Source organism: Amblyraja radiata, chromosome 4 (assembly GCF_010909765.2).
Source record: "Amblyraja radiata isolate CabotCenter1 chromosome 4, sAmbRad1.1.pri, whole genome shotgun sequence".
Classification (NCBI taxonomy): Eukaryota; Metazoa; Chordata; class Chondrichthyes; order Rajiformes; family Rajidae; genus Amblyraja; species Amblyraja radiata.
The window spans coordinates 78,843,591-78,856,525 of NC_045959.1; the positions used below are offsets into that span (position 1 = coordinate 78,843,591).

Here is a 12,935-nt window from a genome sequence, read left to right on the forward strand (position 1 = left end):
CAACACTGGATGCCAATTGGAGCTCTTTCCGTTCACACACACACGCTGAAGACGTTTTGTCAGGAAACTGGAAATCCATCGTTTCGTGTTGGAACGAATACCATAGAAGTCAAGCTTCCGAAGCAGTCTCTGGTGTGGGATGACATCAAATGCTTTAGAAAAGTCCAGCACAACTAAATCCATGATGACGTTACTGTCAAGGTGCTTGGCCAGGTCATTTGTCGTCAGGATAAGCTGAGACTCGCATGATCTATGCCTCCCAAATGCATGTTGGTTGTCGGCAAGAATATTATGTTTGCTCACGTCACGCATCAGATTACTATCAATGATATGCTCCAGCAATTTGCAGCAAGTACTTGTTAGTGAAACAGGACGATAATTCGCTGGGTTGGTGGTTGAACCCTTCTTAAAGAGAGGAGTGATGTTGGCCTTCCTCCAATCCAGCTGAACATCGCCCGAGTCAAGCGATTGTTGAAAAATGAACTGCAAAACTGGAGCCAATTCTTCAGCTGCTGTAGAATTGAACAAAATCTAGAAGTCCTGCTGTAGATTGAACTGCCGGGCAATGAGTTTTGAGGCATTTGTTTGAACTTGAACAGTTAGGATGAGTCTAAACACTTCAGAATTCATTATGCTACTACCATCAGCAATTGTATTAACAATGAAGATAAGTGAGCCAATATCTTCAGCAGCAATACATGCCCAGGCCATAACATCCCCACCACCGTGTTTCACAGATGAGATGGTATGCTTTGGATCTTGGGCAGTTCCTTCTCTCCTCCATACTTTGCTCTTGCCATCACCCTGATACAAGTTAATCTTAGTTTCATCTGTCCACAAGAACATTTCCCAGAACTGTGGTTGCACTTTTAAGTACTTGGCAAACTAACCCGGCCATCCTATTTTTGTGGCTAACCAGTGGTTTGCATCTTGCAGTGTAGACTCTGTATTTCAGTTCATGGTGTCTTCTGCAGACAGTGGTCAATGCCAAATCCACACCTGACTCCTGAAGAGTGTTTCTGATCTGTCAGACAGGTGTTTGGAGATTTTACTTCATTATAGAGATAATTCTTCTGTCATCAGCAGTGGAGGTCTTCCTTGGCCTGCCAGTCCCTTTGCGATTAGTATGCTCTCCATTCCTCTCTTCTTAATGATTTTCCAAACAGTTGATTTTTGGTAAGCCTAAGGTTTGGCTGATGTCTCTAACAGATGTATTCTTGTTTCTCAGTCTCATAATGGCTTCTTTGACTTTCATTGGCACAATTTTGGTCCTCATGTAGATAAACAGCAATAACAGTTTCCAAAGGTGATCGAAAGACTAGGTGCTGAGTGATCTCTTATACCTGCATTAAGGAGGCAATTAAACACACCTGAGCAATTATAAGCACCCGTGAATCCATGTGTCTCAAACATGATGGTGCCCTGAAATGGGGGGGCTATGAATAAATGATGTGTCTTTGACCCAAACATTAATGAGGGCACTGTAGCTTTATAAGATCAGCAAAATTGGCATTATATCAGTCCTTTTCATTTAGGTGGTTATAATATCTGAGGTTTTCACGTGTGTAACCTTATTAAGGGATTTTAATCTAGAAATAATGCATTTATTTCTGCATCTCCCCCTTTAACCAATTCTCCATCTATCTATTTCCACGTGTTAGACCAGCAAGTTCTTTTTTCTGATTGTCTGAAGAAGGGCCTCGACCCGAAACATCACCCATTCCTTCTCACCAGAGATGCTGCTTGTCCTGCTGAGTTACTCCAGCTTTTTGTGTCTAATATCAGGATTTTCAAACAGCAATATACTTCATGCACTGTTTCCCCACTGGTGCTCTGCTGGCTATATTCACAAAATATTATTGGATTACAATTTTTCCATTCATAATAATCATATTGCCTATGTTTTATTGTGTGTTTGAAACATGACCATCCTGTTTTGTGTGGTAGAATGGAATAGTATGAGTTTTGCATATTAGAATAGCAAAACAAAGATTCAATGGAAGAATTGTATAGACTTCTGTAAGCACAGTTTAGACAAATTAAGGAAAAATGTACCAATGAATGTATAATGCAATATTTAAGCATCGAGAATATAGCAGAACTGGCCCTATGACCGACCATTTCTGTGCTGGCCATGATTCCAATCCAATCTGCCTGCAAAATGCAAACTCAAACTCCATGAGCAGGTTATCCGACTGAACTGGGTATTAATCTGAACACATGATCAACCTAATCCTCCAGAGGAAAAAAATAGACAGTGCTGGATTAACTCAGTGGGTCAGGCAGCATCTCTGAAGAACGTGGATAGGTGATGCTTTGGGTAAGGGCCCTCTTCAGACTGATTACGAGAGTGGGGGAGGTGCTGAGGGGAAGAAAGCTGGAAGAGAGGAGGGGTAGAACAAACCTTGGTGGCAATAGACAAGTACAGGTGAGGGGAGGGGGTTTGATCGGCAGATGTCGGGACAAAGGCCAGAGATGAAAAGACATGAGAGACAAAAGAGTTGCAAATTGTGAAGCTCGAGGAAATGTAGATGGAGTTGGTGAGAAATAGGCAAATTCAGATGAGGCACAGTGGAGTGTGGGAGGAAGGGGGGGGGGGGGGGGGGGGGGGGGGGGGGGGTTTAGTTGCCTAAAATTGAAGAACTCAATGTTCATATCATTGAGTTGAAAGCTACCCAAGTGGCCTTACTTTGAGAATGGAGGAGGCCCAGGATAGAAAGATCAGTATGGGAAGGGGAGTTAAAATGGTAAGCAACCGTGAGAGCCAGTAGGCCTTGGTGGTCCGAGCATAAGTGTTCTGTGACTGGATCCCCTGGTTGCTATCCATTTTAACTCCTATTTCCATTCTTACAGCGACATGGGTGTGATGCTTAAGTGTACCATTTGGATGTTAGATTGCAAAGTATGAGTGTGCTTGATGGGTGTCTGATGTATGCTTTGTTGCAAAATTATGATCGTTCACAGAAAGGAGGTTTTGATGATGCATTCACTAATCTTGACTGCAAGGTGATTAATATTTGTCAAGCACTTCATCAGTCTTTGAAATTTGACTTCTTGACGACTTACTTCCTCTTCATGCTACTACTTAATCATGTTCCTAGAGGTTCCGCGCAGGCAAAGGACCTCTTCACCTTATCTCTTGGGGCCTCAAGGGCTGCAGTGGAGACTGCCATCCACTCCGAATATACAATTTCAGCTGTACATGAACATGGGCCCTATATGCATCAAGGTAATAAACATCAAGTGCTGGTCAGATGATTGGTCATTGATACTGTGACAACACGGCAAGACCTACAGCTGATTGACAGGAACAGATTAATTGTGAATGCACAGTGGAAAAATGATCAATCTTTTCAGGCTACAGATATAGTTGCATCTAACTGACACTGGAGAATATCAAATTGATATTGATTTACACTTTTTATGTTAAATGTTTTTCAAAGACAATCACCATTAATTTATCTTAAAATCTGTGATGCTGCCCTGACTTGCTGCATTGCTCTAGCATTTTGTGTTTTAACCAAGATTCCAGCATCTGCAGTTCCCTGTGCGAGTTTATTTATTCACTAATCACCCTAACACATTTGATAGCTGCTCTTGTGCAATTTTTGCAGTTTCAATATATGCTTCTATAAGTTTATGTGAGTCACTCCTAAATTGGAGATGTTGGCAGGAGGGAATGAGGGCGTGGTGATGTGGAGGTTGGTGGGGGCGGTGAGGAAATATTTGAGGGAAGTGGTTTGGCCACTGCAGACAATAATTCAATGCAATTGTCTTCGTTTTCAATCTTTAGTGCACAACTGTTAATTAAATTCCAATTGACAATTATGTTTTCCTGCACTATCATTGAATTGTCACATTGAAAAGATATTGAAAATGCATTATTAGAACTTTTCACTCCATGCAGCTCATCCACACTAACTGGAAATTAATAATGCTGACACTGGGTTAAAAATTCTGGAAGAAATTACTGACTCACAAAAACAATATTTCTCACATTGAATCAAATTAAAATAATTTATATCTTGGCATCGCTCCAGGGCCAAATGTCTCTTAAATTCAATTATACTTGCTTTTCACTTAGTATAGCTGTATGGTAACTCAAATTTCACTGTACCTTAACTGGTACATGTGACAATAAACTGACCTTGAAACATGCATCAAACAATTGCTCCTGGCCCATCGTTCTGCACGTGTATATAATGTTAGGAGATTTTCCATTAGTTGCCTCTGACTTCCAAACTAAGTTATTTCGATTTTTGAGCTTTTTATTTAATTTCTTAATGTAAGTTAAATTTTAGAATAATAAATTTTAAAGTTGACCTATATGGATATGTTTTTAGCAAAATGTGTTTTCTTTGAGTGACCAGAATTTACTGGTACACAAAATTGCTGGGGGAACTCAGCGGGTGCAGCAGCATCTATGGAGCGAAGGAAATAGGCGACGTTTCGGGCCGAAACCCTTCTTCAGTGTGAAACTGTCTCCGGAGAGAGGAGGAGAACTTCTTCAAAGTAGGCATACCTTGAAGAGATATCGCAGTGGAGTAGACAAAGTGTTCAAAAGGGAACTGCAGATGCTGGAATATCGAAGGTACACAAAATTGCTGGTGTTGGGCATCTTGTGAAAGGCATGACCCAAATCTTTTTCAATGCTCCATATCTGTGCCACAAAGCACTTGCTATTACTTATAACCCTAACAACGTATAACTTATCTCCCTAACAAAATAAATTAACGAAAAGAGATGCAAATGAACTGCACCAAAGGAAATTATGTGTATTAGATAAATTAAGACAGAGTAGAGAAAAGCAATTTGATTATGAAACTGAAAACAAATAAAGAAAAATTTAGAAAAATAAGATTAAGAAAGCCTCAAACAGCTTCCCGCAGGAATGAGACATGGCTATGAGAATTACTGCTTTCTTTTTATCTCCTGGTGAAATGCGATGACATGAAATACCAGTCTGAACTTTCTAAGATTGCTTAATTCTTATTTACCTAATTAATTGTGTAATTCATTAATTTGTTGCAGGATTTTGTAGTTATTCCCATTTTGCAAGCTTCACTATAAACTTGATTATTTTTATTGATTTGTTATCTGCTCATTCAGCATGGCAGTAATCAGTTTTTATAGCAAATTCTAGGCCTGTGGTTTTGAATGCTTAATATTACACAGGTATTTTCCAACTGCCTTTTATAATGTTAAACAACAAAAAGGACAATTTTTTTCAGTTAGAATTTTATTAATAGAAGTATTAATAAAACCAGAAATGCATATGACAGTTAAATACTGACATTTTGTGCTCAAACATCCACAGTCAGATTCAGATTAGTTTATTTGTTCAGAGAAAACAGTATACATGTAATGATAAGCATTACAAAGACTAGTGCAAAGCCGCAGAATGGTACAAAAATTGCCAACGAATGGGACATCTTGGTCAGCATATGAGAGTTGGACTGAAGGGCCTGTTTTGATGCATCTATTGCAATGTGATCCGAAGTAGTGTAAAATAATAGTAGTGCACAATGAAATTACTGAATGAGGTGGTGTAAAGAGTTAAAGTACATGGTAGCACTTCCAGGAAGGAGGTGTAAAAAAGGTGATTGGTTCAGGAGTTTGAGACAAATTAAGAATCTCTTAAGACTAGACGTTTGGGCTTGAGCAGAGGTGAGGGAATGGACAGCGTGACAAGCATCCATAACAATATTTCCAGCCTTCATATATTCTATTCAAAGGTCTGCTGATATGTTACTCTCCCTCACCACCTCTCTCAACAGTTTTACTTTCCATGATTTATCTAGCTGCCTTTTCATATCCAATCCTGGACATCAGAGATTTCCAATTATTGAGAAGTCCAATGATGCCTTTCATTAACTTGGCTGCATCCAAATTTTTATTATCTCCATTCTTCCGTACTTTTGATCTTAGATTGCAAACCGTATTACCTTATTCCGATCCTTGGTTTCAAAATCCGCACTGGCCTCCCGGTGTTCCAAGGCAATGACAGGGATACCCGTAGATTGTAGCATGACTTGCTTGCTATAACAGGCTACAAAGTGAAGCTGGGTGATATCACTATCCACAATTGGTCCCTCCACAATAGATTCAACACATTCTCTGCCCACTTTGAATAGAAGGTCAGTGGTGAAATGGCAACAGTCTTGGCTGTGCCTGTGCCAGCGGTTACTGACACCTTCCAGAGGTGCTACGGTGAAGCTGAGGCTGGAGCCAATTGCACACTAACTTCAGCTCCCAGCCAGCTTTGATCTATTGCAGTTTATTTCCTGTCCTACCAGATCCACAGCAGATGCTGTCTCCCAAGCCCTAAACACACCTCCAGAAAATCTAGACAATAATGTTAAACTTTATTTATGTCCTAACTACTATTTACAATGCCCTCCGTAACAAAGACCCATCATTTATTTATTTGCCTCTGTACTCCACAATTTGAGATTTGTAAAATAATCACATGTGGTTAAAGTGCACATTGTCAGATTTTAATAAAGGCAATTTTTACTAATTTTGGCTTCACCATGTAGAAATTACAGCTGTGTTTATACATAGACCCCCCCCCCCCCCCCCCCCCCCCCCCCAATTTCAGGGCACCATAATGTTTGGAACACATGGCTTCACAGGTGTTTGTAATTGCTCAGGTGTGTTCAAAAGCCTCCTTACTAGACAACAGACAATAGGTGCAGGAGGAGGTCATTTGGCCCTTCGAGCCAGCACCGCCATTCACTGTGATCATGGCTGATCATCCTGCCTTCTCCCCATACTCTTGAAAGCATCCAGAGAATTGGCCTCCATTGCCACCAGAGGCAGAGAATTCAACAGATTCACAACTCTGGGTGAAAAAGTTTTCCTCATCTCTATTCTAAATGGCATACCCCTTATTCTTAAACTGGCTTCTGGTTCTGGACTGCCCCAACATCGGGAACATGTTTCCTGCCTCTGGCGTGTCCAATCCCTTAATAACCTTATGTTTCAATAAGATCCTCTCTCATCCTTCTAAATTCCAGTGTATACCCAGTCCCAGTCGCTCCATTCTATCAACACATGACAGTCCCGCCATCCCAGGAATTAACCTTGTGAACCTATGCTGCACTCTCTCAATAGCAAGAACGAACGCCCTGTACAACTGCAAAAGGACCTCTTTGCTCCTCTACTCAACTCCTCTTGTTATGAAGGCCAACATGTCATTCGCTTTCTTCACTGCATTCTGACTTTCAGTGACTGATGAACAAGGACCCCCAGATCTCTTTGTACTTCCCCTTTTGCCAACTTGACACCATTCAGATAATAATCTGCCTTACTGTTTTTGCCACCAAAGTGGATAACCTCACATTTATCCACATTAAATCTGCCCACTCACCCAACCTGTCCAAGGTCACCCTGCATTCTCATAGCATTCTTCTCACAGTTCACACTGCCACCCAGCTTTGTGTCATCTGCAAATTTGCTAATGTTAGTTTTAATCCCTTTATGTAAATCATTAATGTATATTGTAGCGGCACCAAATGTGGTCAGGAAAAGGCCAGACGTCGGGCAGGTTCAAACAGTAGTTTTATTCAGGTGTTACATGTAAGTTTGGTCCGCTAACGTAATTGTCAGGTGTGGATTTGTCATTGACCACTGTCTGCAGAAGACACCATGAACAGAAATACAGAGGCTACACTGCAAGTTGCAGACCACTGGTTAGCCGCAAAAATAGGATGGCCAGGTTACAGTTTGCCAAGAAGTACATAAGTGCAACCACAGTTCTGGAAAAAGTCTTGTGGACATATGAGACGAAGATTAACATATCAGAGTGATGGCAAGATCAAAGAATGGAGGAGAGAAGGAACTGCCCAAGATCCAAAACATACCACTTCATCAGTGAAACACGGTGGTGAGGGTGTTATGGCCTGGGCATGTATGGCTGCTGAAGGTACTGGCTCACTTATCTTCATTGTTGATACATCTGCTGATTGTAGCATAATGAATTCTGAAGTGTATAGTCACATCCTATGCTCAAGTTCAAACAAATACCTCAAAATTCATTGTCCGGCGATTCATTGAGACAATGATCCCAAACATACTGCTAAACTAAAAGGAGTATTTCAAAGCTAACAAATGGTCAATTCTTGAGTGTCCTAGTCAATCGTCCGATCTGAACCCAATTGAGCATGCCTTTTATATGCTGAAGCGGAAACTGGGGACTAGCCCCCAAAACAAGTACAAGCTAAAGATTGCTGCAATACAGGCCTGACAGGGCATCACCAGAGAAGACACCCAGCACCTGGTGATGTCCATGAATCACAGACCTCAAGCAGTCATTGCATGCAAAGGATATGCAACAAATTACTAAACATGACTACTTTAATTTACATGATATTGCTGTGGCCCAAACATTATGGTGCCATGAAATGGGGGGACTATGTATAAACACTGCTGTAATTTCTACATGATGAAACCAAAATCTATAAAAATGGCCTTTATTAAAATCTGACAATGTGCACTTTAACCACATGTGATTTTTTTTTTTCTTCTATTACAAATCTCAAATTGTGGAGTACAGAGGCAAATAAATAAATGATAGGTCTTTGCCCAAACATTATGGAGGGCACTGTAGCAACTGCAGCTCTGCCTTCAACACCATAATCCCATTCAAACTCATGCCCAAACGCTGGGACCTAAGAATCAGCTGTGCCCTCTGCCAATGGACCCTTGACTTTCTGACCCACCGACCCCAAACAGTGAGGATAGGTGACAACACCTCAACCACAATAACTCTCAATACCAATGTCTCCAGTGACCCTTCCAAACTTCTATAGATTCACCATAGAACACATATTGTTAGGTTGCGTCACAGCTTGGTTTGGGAATAGTTCTGCCCAAGACCACAAGAAGTTGCTGAGTTATGGATGTAGCCATGTCCATCACATAGACTAAACGTCCGACCCTTGACTCCATTTACACTTCACACTGGCTCAGAAAAGCAGCTAACATAATCAAAGACTTGTCACACCCTCATCATTCTTTCTTCTCCCTGTTCTCGTCTGGCAGAAGGTACAGAAACTTGAGCGCATAGACCACCAGACTCAGGCACAGCTTCTTCCCTTCCATTATTGAGCTTCTGAACTGTCCATTGAATTTTGTCCAAGGATCTGATGTGCTGCAATGCTGAGAACTCTCTTCTACACTTTGTATCATCCCCTTTGCTCTATCGTACTTGAATGCAACTGCTAGTTATAAGATGCAAGGTGGAGCAAGTTACTGTTGTTAATTTTACCCTTGTTAAGATATTTTCATGCAGGGCTCGTACAGTCCTTGAAAGTCCTGGAATTTGAAACACTGTTTTTCAAGGCCCTGAAAGTCCGTGGATTTATCATGGATCCTTGAAAGTCCTTGAAAATTCACTTTTTATGATAAAATAAATTAAATCATGCAGAGTGATGTGGCGTTTTTTTCATCAAGGTTATAATGTATTTTTTAATTAAAAATCAGGAAACATTGTTAGATATGTTTGCGAACAATGTTCGCTGAAGGAGGGAGGAGAGAAGCACAAGGACCCAGGAAAGTCAGACCACGTGCTGTGTTCCCTGCCCGGGGAGGTGGTGAGATTCAGCAGCCGAGACCAAAGATACAAGAGCAAGAGCAAGATGGTCCACTCGGCGAAAAAGCCATAGTAGGTCATAGGTAATTTTTTCTAGCCATCTTGGGAACTGGCTTCGCGATTACCATCATGCTCTAGTATCTTTGCCTGCAAGGACAGAGTATGCAGTGCCACGTTAGTCATGCCAGCGCCACGTTAGTCATGCCAGCGTTGCACATTAATGTTATTGTATTATATTATGGCGCATTAATGGGGGGGGGGGGCGCACTATAATCATTTTTGTTTATACACAAGTCTGCAGCCATGATTAAGTGATTCGAGTCATCTTGCACCATAGCAACAGCGTTCCTAGCTCTGTGTACTCACTGCATTATCTCTGAGGAAGTAATTTCTCCTAAGTTTGGACAATGCAATTGATTGTGCAATTTTTTTTGAATGGATTGCAATGAAAACTGCATACACTCTGGGAACAAAAATGTGGGAAGATTTCCCGATCTGTCTTTTGGTGCTTGCATTCACTCATTCACTTATTAAAAAGCACTTATCAGAGCACACAAGTAACACAACAGAAAACAAGGTCTCAATTCCAAATTCCAATAGGCATTAGGCAATAATTTGAGCTCTATCAATGGTTCATAACTTCAAAGGAACTTTGAGTTGAAAGTTGATTTTTCTGCTGTGTTCTTGCAAAACATGATTTTCAATCAAATCTGAGAGGGTGACCAGCCAACCTTCTTACTTACTATTATTTGGTACAGAATCAAATCATCCAATACCAAACAATTTATATACAAGTCTCTGATAAACCATTAATGTTTGCTGGATTTTGGTCCTTGAAAATTGGATTTTTGGACCTTGAAAGTCCTTGAATTTATAGTTCCAAGTGTACGAAATCTGTTCATGTAATCTTGATTTTCCCAATTTAGTTTTTGCTCAAGCATCGCTCCCAAAATTATCTCTAAGTAATTACTTTCCTTAATCTCAATCATTGTTCCCAGAATGAGGTTTGTTTACTATAGTTTAGCGATGCAGTGGGCAGTGGGCAGGTGCTAGAGACCTGCACGGGAAGCTAGAAGCTCCCGCCCTCATGAGTCTCGAGCAGATGGGGCTCGTCAGCCTGGGAAGGCAGTCCATCTAGGAGAGGGAAAACTCTGATTTAAAACTTCCACTGCCTTGTGGCCATAGCCAGTCATGGAATAGGCTCCAGGAGTAAACCTCAAGAAAATCTGGAGTTGGAGCCCCTAAGGCAGTTCGTCGTTATCTACAACCTCGCTCTGGCAGCTCCTGTGATGGCGCTGGTGCCAAACTGTAACAGCCCTGCTGTTCCTTTGGATCGATCAGCGACGTGGAGAGTGGGGACGTGCTGCATGGGCAACAGCCTGTCCTCCATATGACATTGCCAAGGCTTGCATCCGACTAGGATGCATCACCCATGGTCAGTCATGACCCAGGGGGGCATACTAAGAGATCTTCTTCTTATCGAGTCCACACACAAGATTAGAAGTTGTTCAGCCAGAGCTGAACACACTTCTCGGCATCTGCACAATGGTGTCTGTCTTGCGCTTCTTGTGCTTCTTGTGTGTGGTGGTGGAAAGATTGGTTGAAACAGGGCCGCGACGTGAACGCTCTTTCCTTGGCCCCTACTAAGAGATGCAGTACGGACACAGGCCTTTCGACCTACCGAGTCCATGCTGACTATCGATCACCCGTTTGCACCAGTTCCATGGTGATAGTTATAGTGTGATACACTGTGGAAACAGCCCCTTCGGCCCACACCGGCCAACAATGTCCCAGCTACACCAGTCCCAGGAAATTTACAGAGGCTAATTAACCTACAAACCCACACATCTTTGGGATGTAGGTGGAAACTGGAGTACCCGGAAGAAACCAAAGAAATTGTAGAATGGATCATTGTTAGCTAAAATAATGTGATAATGAAGCAAACAGATGAAATGTAAACAAGGACAGTCATACTAGTCAGAAAACAGGGATAGGGGAGGGATGGAGTCCTGATCGCCCAGTTGCTAAACACTAAATCTCTCTCCCACACCCCAGCGGTATGGATATTGTCTTCTCTAACTTCAAGTAACCCTTGCATTCCCTCTCTCTCCATCTCTCCCCCTCCCAGTTCTCCAACCAGTCTAACTGTCCTCGCTTTAGGTAGACAAAAATGCTGGAGAAACTCAGCAGGTGAGGCAGCATCTATGGAGCGAAGGTAATAGCCGACATTTCGGGTCGTGACCCTTCTTCAGACTGATGTGGGGGGGGGGGGGGGGGGGGGGGGGGAGCGGGGAGAAGAAAGGAAACCTTTCATCTGGCTGAGATGCTGCCTGTTACTCCGGCATTTTGTGTCTATCTTCGGTTTAAACCAGCATCTGCAGTTCCTTCCTATACACCCGGAGGAAACCTATACAGTCACACGGAGAACTTGCAAACAGGATCAAATCCAGGTTTCCCACACTGAAAGGCAGCAGCTCTATTACATAATTTAAAAAAAAAACACAAATCTTGTTGGACTTCTTTTCAGAAGAAGTCCATTCTTCTCAGAAAAGTAATTTTTTTTTTAAATCAACCATTTGGTGTCACTGTTGTCTTCCAAACATTTTAACACATAGATTAGAATACAGGAACAGGCCCTTTGGCCCACAATGTCCGCACGGTGACCCAGGTTCGATCCCGACTATGGGTGCTGCCTGCACAGAGTTCGTACGTTCTCTCTGTGACCTGCGTGGGTTTTCTCTGAGATCTTCGGTTTCCTCCCACACTCCAAAGTCGTACAGGTTTGTAGGTTAATTGACTCGGTATAAATGTAAATTGTCCCTATTGGGTGTAGGATAGTGTTGATCCACAATAGTGGGGATCATTGGTTGGCGCGGACCAGTGGGCCGAAGGGCCTTTTTCCGCGCTGTATCTTTAAACTAAACTAAACCCAATGTGATGCCAAGTTAAACTAATCTCCTCTGCCAGCATGTTATCAATACATCCATTCCCTGATGTTGTGTATTTGGTGCTTGGAACGAACTTTAAATAAAGCTCGGACACGGGAGTAACTAACAAGCTTCTTTTATTCTGAACGCCACGATGAGTCTCTCCTGCACATGCATACCATTGCGCAAGACATCAAATATGTTAATCATATTTCATACACAACACTCCTCCCCCTGTAACATGGAGGCAGGTAACACAATTTCACCTTCACGGTATATGCTCTTTACTTAAAATATAATTGATTAATACACTTGCAAAATTGTATTAATAAAGTCATCTTACAATACATCCTCATAACCGTAATAATCATATCTAAACTTAGCACGTATAATTTTTTCATTCCACCCATCTC

At 41.8% G+C, this 12,935-nt stretch overlaps 1 long non-coding RNA gene across 1 annotated transcript; it reads right to left on the reverse strand.

Moving 5' to 3' along the window:
• Window positions 1-5,601: 5,601 nt before the first annotated feature.
• LOC116972303 lies at window positions 5,602-11,774 on the reverse strand. Its single transcript, XR_004411766.1, has 3 exons — window positions 11,762-11,774; window positions 11,124-11,125; window positions 5,602-5,636 (listed from the first exon to the last, which is right to left on the reverse strand). It is a non-coding gene; the product is annotated as an uncharacterized LOC116972303 (long non-coding RNA).
• Window positions 11,775-12,935: the final 1,161 nt, after the last annotated feature.